This window comes from Artibeus jamaicensis, unplaced genomic scaffold, assembly GCF_021234435.1.
Source record: "Artibeus jamaicensis isolate MK-2021 breed Jamaican fruit bat unplaced genomic scaffold, CSHL_Jam_final contig_867, whole genome shotgun sequence".
Classification (NCBI taxonomy): domain Eukaryota; kingdom Metazoa; phylum Chordata; class Mammalia; order Chiroptera; family Phyllostomidae; genus Artibeus; species Artibeus jamaicensis.
In genome coordinates this window covers 11,036,822-11,044,092 of record NW_026521995.1, presented here as the reverse complement: position 1 = coordinate 11,044,092, position 7,271 = coordinate 11,036,822, and the positions used below count along the sequence as shown (strand labels likewise).

General features: G+C 42.5%; 1 pseudogene; it reads left to right on the top strand.

The window, feature by feature from the left end:
* Positions 1 to 350: 350 nt before the first annotated feature.
* Positions 351 to 5,707, top strand: LOC128625784 (eukaryotic translation initiation factor 3 subunit E-like; annotated as a pseudogene).
* The last annotated feature ends 1,564 nt before the right edge of the window (positions 5,708 to 7,271 follow it).

Sequence of the window (7,271 nt, the reverse complement as noted above, 5' to 3'; positions counted from 1 at the left end):
CCAGTGCAGTCTCAGACTCTCTCTCTACTTGTTTCACAAGCACAAGAGTTCAAAGATGCTGTGTAAAATACTGAGCATGGATTGCAGAATGAAATAGCTGATGAAATACCCCCATGTTTAACAAGAGTATTTAAAGTGCTAAAGTATTTCTCCACAAACATTGAAATGAAACACAAGCCTGTTGTATAATCTTTGAAAGGTGGTGGCCAGAGAGAGAAAGGAAGGTAGAAAATTCTGGCATAGATTAGCACATCTAATCACCCCTGAATTAGTTAGGGTCCAGTCAGAAAATGGAAGTCACCCTAGGTATTTCAAAGGGAGGTAATTTCAAACTGGTGGGAGATAAAACTATGACAGACCTGACGAGAGGGGAGGACAGAGAAGAGCTGGGAGTACGGAGAGGCGGCGCAGCTCTTCTCCAGGGAGGTGGGTCCACGGGAAAGACAGCCCCTGCCCCAGATGCTTTGTGAATCAGCTGGCAAAACCCAAGGCCTTCCCCCTTCTAGTCCTGTCTCTGCCTACATTGGCAGAATTTAGCCAAAAGCAAAAGAATAAGAGTTTGTGACATTCTCTGCAGTGCTGAGAAAAGGAAGGAGAAAAATGAAAGCTAACAAGTATCCAGCATAACCTGCTCTCACTTGAAGGACAAGGCAAGAAAGTGCCAATTTGGGCAATATTTCCTAACAGATAATGGAGCAATGTCTGTGAAGTCCTACTAAGAACTGTCTAAGAAAAGATACTGTAATTTTAAGTATACTAAGTTGTTAAAATATAAAAGACAACAGAAGACTCTGATGACCTCAAAGAATATCTCAAAAAATCTAACAGATAAGAATGGTAGTGAAAGTACCACTGGCATTAGGGAAGCACTTTACACATGCAACTACAGAATGATGGAGAATGTGGCACGTGGGTGTAGGAAAATGTGGCAATGTTTAAATAATACGCAGAGGGTGGTGAGAGGACGGGAGGAAATACAAGTGCATTTGAATAACGTTTTCCAAAATAATTTTTTAATCCTCATCTGAGGACATTTTTTGCATTATTTTGAGAGGGAGAGAGAAACCTTGATGCAAGAGTGCAACATTGGTTGTCTCTCCTACATGCCAGGACTTTATTTTTTCATTCAATTTTTCATCTTTGGAGATCCCGTGTTCACTGATCAATAGAAAGGTACTATGCACTAGGCAAATCAATATCTTGCTTTAGTGAAGCTTACATTTAAACGAAGGCAAAAACAAAATTAAAAAATAAGTGTGCAGAATCTTTTGAATTCAATTCACAATAAATACAGAAATAACTGCTGTGGAAAGAAGGAAATCTTCCCTTTAGGAAAGCATGGATGGACCCGGAGAACATTATGCTAAGTGAAATAAGCCAGTCAGGAAGACAGGTACCACATGATTTCACTCACATGTGCAATCACATGAGCAAAATGAACTAACCAGCAGAATAGCCACAGACTCAGGCCAACAGCTGTTGGGGGAGGGGCGCTGGTGGGGGTTGAAGGGACTGGGCAAAAATGAAAAAAAACTCATGGGCACCAACAACTGGTGATTGCCAGGGGAAGGAGAGAGAGAAGGGATAAATGGTGATGGAAGGAGACTTGATTTGGGGTGATACACAATACAAAAAAAAATGTGTAGAGGAATAAACAGTGAAAAAGCCCATTTGACATACCTGATCTTCCATTAAACTTTTCTTGAACACAATGTATTACATTTTCTGTGGTTACTTTCCCCACGTGTTTTTATGTTTGTATAACCACATATGCATTTAACTATATGCACACACCCTCTTTTTTCACACAACTGAGAGCATAGAATGTATAATATACAGCTTGACTTTTTTACTTAGCAATATGTCTTGGAAATCATTGTGTGAAAAGCTTTTATATATTTTTTTAGCTACCTAGAATTTTAGTGCATTGATGCACCATAGAGAGTCTGTTTTAACCCAAATGTGAACATGATGTGTTCTCAAGCTTTTTAATTGTTGCCAGTATTAAGAGAGAAAATGGTTAAAAAATTAATAATTAAGAGACCTTACAAAGGTGTAAAGGTGAGGGATTTTAGATCATGTAGTTATGAAAAGCCTGCCTGAGGATATGAGCTTAGCTGAGACCTGAGAAATGAGACAGTTATATGAAGTTCAACATTATGTCAGAGTGAGTGACAAAACACTAGAAGCAGTACTACAAAATTCAGACTGTCACCTTTGTTATTTTCAGTACTGTGTGGGAGGTGCTGGCCAATGCAATTAGACAAAACTAAATATGAGATAAGGTAAATTACAATTATTTTCACTGATCTGTGTGTGGAAAGTAAAAGTATTCAGTAAGAGGGCTAATTACAACTTTAATATGCAAACATCAATAGCTTTGCTACCTAGAAAATAGAAGTGAAGGTTTAATATGGCAATTAAATCAAGACATATAGATTAGTCTCTTCAATAAATGGTGTTGGGGAATATGAACATTCATGTGCAAAGTAATGAAATTGAGCCCCTATTTTATACTAGTCACAAAAGTTGACTTGAACTAGATGAAAAACTCAAATGTAAGACCTGAGAATTGTAAAACTCCTAGGAAAAAGCACAGGGGAAATCTTGCCATAGTAGGTCTTGGCAATGACTTTTTTGGATGTGATACCAAAACCACAAAAAACAAAAATAAGTGAAACTACATCAAACTGAGAAGCTGCACAGCAAAAAATAACAAAAGGCAGTCAGTGGACTGAGGGAAAATATTTGCAAGTCATATCTGACAGGAGGTTAATACCAAAATACATGGGCAATGCAACAACTCAGCAAGAAATCTGATTAAAAAATGGGCAGAGGGCCGAGGCTGGTGTGGCTCAGTGGATTGAGCACTGGCCTGCAATCCGAAGGGTTGCTGGTTCGATTTCCTTCCCATCAGGGCACATGCCTGGGTTGCCCTGGCACACGCCTGGCTGTAGGCCTGTGAAGGATGGCTGATTGCTGTTTCTCACCCTCTCTTCCCCTCTCCCTTCCCCTCTCTCTAAAAATACAGTCTTTAAAAAATGGGAAGAGGACCTGAATAGATATTTTCCCGAAGAAAACATAAATGACCAACAAGCACATGAAAAGGTGCTCAATATCACCAATCATTCAGGAAATGCAAATTCAAGCCACGATAAGATTATCGCCTCACACTTTGATAATAGATTATTATCAAAAAGGTAAGAGGTAAGAGTTGGCAAGGATGTGGAGAAAACAGGGAACCCTGGTGCACTGTTGGCGGGAATGTAAATTGGTACAACCACTGGAGAGAACAGTATGGAGTTTTCTCAAAGAATTAAAAATAAAACTATATAATTCAGAGATCTCACTTTAGGTACATATCTGAAGGAATTTAAATCACTGTCTTAAAGATATATGTGCATCCTGTGTTCATGGCAGCATTACTCACAATAGCCAAAATATAGGCAGAACTTAACTGTCTGTCAATAGATCAGTGCGTAAAAAAAGATGTGGAATACATAAAACAATATTATTCAGCCATAAAAAGAAATCCTGCCATTTGTGACAAGGATGAATCTAGAATGCCTGCTAAGTGAAATAAATTAGTGAAAGGTGAACAATGTATGCTTTCATTTACATGTGCAAGCTGCAAAAGCTGAACTCGCCCTGACTGGTGTGGCTGAGTTGGTTGGGCATTGTTCTGCAAAGCAAAAGGTTTGCCAGTTTGATTCCTGGTCAGGGCACGTGGCTGGGCTGCGGATCTGGGGTATATGAGAGGCAACCTATCAACTTCTCTCTCTCCCTTTCTCTCTTTCTATAAGTGAAAAAGTAAAATCTTTAAAAATTTTTAGTTAAGAAAGCCATGGAAAAATCCTCAGGCCCCAATCTCCTATGTACTGGAGGAAGATGTGACTAAAAGGAAAGGCAGTAGCAGACAAGCTCTGGCAGACCCTTCTCGGGAGGAAGTGAAGAGGCTGTGACCTACACAATGTGACTTCCACTCTCCCTCACTCAGCTTAGAGAAACCTCAGCGTAGGCCTGGGGAAATAGGATGCAGGTCTGTGGGACTGGAGGCCTGCCTGCAGAATGCCCTTCCCTGGACTTTGTGTGGCTTGCTGGTGTTTCCAGTTTTGTGAAGGAATTGCAAAATTTTTAAACATTTATTTTAGTGAAATATACATCCTCAGGAATTTTTTAGGCAATTGAAGTGATTAACTTGAGAAACAATGAAGCTCCTTTTCCTTAGCAAAAAGGTACGACTTGACCACTCACGCAGCACAGTTCTTGGATGGGCATCTAGTCTTTCTGTCACTTGAGTTTCTCTCCGAAAAGGAATGTATGATGAAAAAGAATTATTACAAGGAAAATTGGGTCTTCTTGGTGATACCAACATGGTAGACTTTGCTATGGTGTATACAAAAACCTCTGTTCTGATGCTATTCCCCATGCTTTTGAGAGCAAAAAGAACTGCAGTTGCATAACTGAAACAGCTTCAGGCAGAGACAGAGCTAATTGTTAACACATTTGAAGATCCAGAGACTACGAGATGAACACAGCCAACCTGGGACAGTCAGGTGCTGTTTGACTACCTGGTGGACAAGCGTTTTAGGCCCCCGTATTCGGATATGCTCTACAGGTCTGCAGACTTCCAACATGAATGTGGGAATTACTCTGGAACAGCAGAGCGTCTTTACTTGTTTAGTGTGTTTGTCCCAGGAACAGGAAGAAATGCTCTGAGTTCACTATGGGGGGAAACTCCACAAGTTAATGCAGGATTGGGATGCAGCTGTGAAAGACCTGACACAGCTGAATGAGACCACAGATGATTCCGTGAGTGCTCCACTCTTGTCTCTTCAGCGGCAAACAGGCTCACTCACCCATCTCTGTTTTCTTTGACTGCCCAAAGGGCATGATGACATAAACGATCTTTTCCTTTACCACCCACAGTATCTTAATGCAGTTTGGATGAGGTGTCCACATATTCCTGGCTCTGTGACCACAGCAGTGACAACTAACAAAGATGTTCCAAAGTGCCAGCAGGTGCTAAATAAGGTCTAGTCAAAGTCACTCAATAGGAGTCTTACACGTACAAAGACCCAACTACAGAGTCTGTTGAATGCTTACATGTTAACTTTGACTTTGATGGAGCTTAGCGAAAGCTGAGGGAATATGAATCTCTGCTTTAAATGACTTCTTCCTGGTGGTTTGTCCTGGGGATTTCATTGAAAATGCCCATCTCTTCCTATTTGAGACTTTTTGTTGCATCGCCCGGTGTATCAGTTTTAACGTGTTGGCAGATGAACTGAACATGACTCCAGAAGAGCTGAAAGGCAGATTGTAAATTTGATTAGGAATGCAAGACTGGATGCCAAAAATGGTTCTAAATTAGGTCATGTGGTTACAGGTAACAGAGCAGTCTCACCCTATCAGCAAGGGATCGAAAAGACCACAAACCTTTCAGATGTTGGCCATGAGTATTGAGGAGAAACTTAATCAGAATAGTAGGTCAGATGTTCCTAACTGGGCAACTCAAGACTCTGGCTTCTACTGAGGAACTGTAAAAAAAAGATGAAAGAACTACAAAGGAAAGATGAAATGATAAAACCATTATACAAAGGGTGACATGCATTTTAGAAACAACATATTGAGCAAAAGTTTTGGGAAATTTGAGTAAAATTGGCTCTGTTTCATTAAAAGAAATGAGAAGGAAAGAGGGAGAGAAGTAGGTGGAAATTGAGTCCTCATGCTCTTGCCCCACCTTAGGTACTTGCTGACCTTCTGACAAACAAACCAATCATTCAACACAAACTTACCTGATATGAAATTTGGAAGCCAAGGAGTGCAGAAGACACTTCACAACAGGCAGTAAGTAGACTTTATAGGTTGAAAGGAAATACCCTGTGCTTGGCGCTTGTAGCCATGGAGAGCCTAGTCAGAAATCACAGCTTTGTGGCTCCCTCCCCCGACCCAGGCCTGGACTGACTTGGATACACAAACTCGGGGAGATCCAGGCTACACACACACACAGTAAACATCACACCCATAGATTCAGCAGCAAACGCCAACTTGGAGAGTGCCGGAGAGAGGGAGTCTGTCTGCACCTGGGTCGGGCAGAGGAGGCAGGCTGTGGCCAGACATCACCATGAGAGATTTTGGCTTTGAGGGGAGGTGGTGTGTGAGGAAAGCTGGATAGTGACTCCGTGCTGCAGTAGGAGTGGCCGGAGGGACTCTTAAAAAGGGGAGCAGAGGTGTGCTGGGCAGGGACCCCATGTGCATCTGCCCTGCCAGCACAGGGAAAGGATTGAGGGCATGGTTTGCTCCCACTGAGTGCAGCTGGTCAGAGAAATCAGAAAGGTGCAAAGAGAGGGGACTTCTTGGCCCTAGCCTGGCACAGCTGGCAGGCCAAAGGCTGCACAGAGTGGAGAGAGTCCAGAACTGGCCATGAGTATTGAGGAGAAACTTACTTAATCAGAATAGTAGGTCAGATGTTCCTAACTGGGCAACTCAAGACTCTGGCTTCTACTGAGGAACTGTAAAAAAAAGATGAAAGAACTACAAAGGAAAGATGAAATGATAAAACCATTATACAAAGGGTGACATGCATTTTAGAAATGCATGTCATTGTATGCAGTGAGGGCACTGGCTGGGAACTGGATGGGTGGGAGTGGAGCACCTGAGATTATTTACAGCCAGACAGAGCCACCTCCCCCAGCAAAGATGAAACCTCCGGAAGGGAAGGATGCACCCAACCCCCGCATCCTGCAGGATGAGAGCACCACCTATGGGGAGGCTCTGCAAAACAGGCAGGACAGGCTCAAGAACCCCCTGCAGGGTGCATATCCACAAGAGAAAGAAAAATATGTAAAGGGCTCATTTTGGACTTCTCTCGGGGAAATAAAATACACTGGTTCTAAGGGCCCTATTCCACTGAGGCCAGCAAAGCAGGGAATCAGAAATTGGTGCAGCAAAAGGGAGCTGGGACCCTGCCCAGCCTCAGCTTGCACACAGAGTTGACATCAGCACCAAGCAGGAAAGAGCTGACTCTCTTACACAGATTTGCTTCTCCTTCGAAATGGAGAGTGAATTCTTCAGAAACTGTACATTATTAGAAATAAGATGGCTGGCGCAGGGGCAGGGAGAACACAACCACGATTTCCCCAGAAGACTGAACAGTGCCTCCCAGGAGAGACTCAGGGGTCCCACTGTCCTGAGAGCAACTGAAGCCCCCTCTAGAGGCAGGTGAAGGTGATACATGTGTGCTACTAGAAGTTGATGATCCTCCCCAGGGC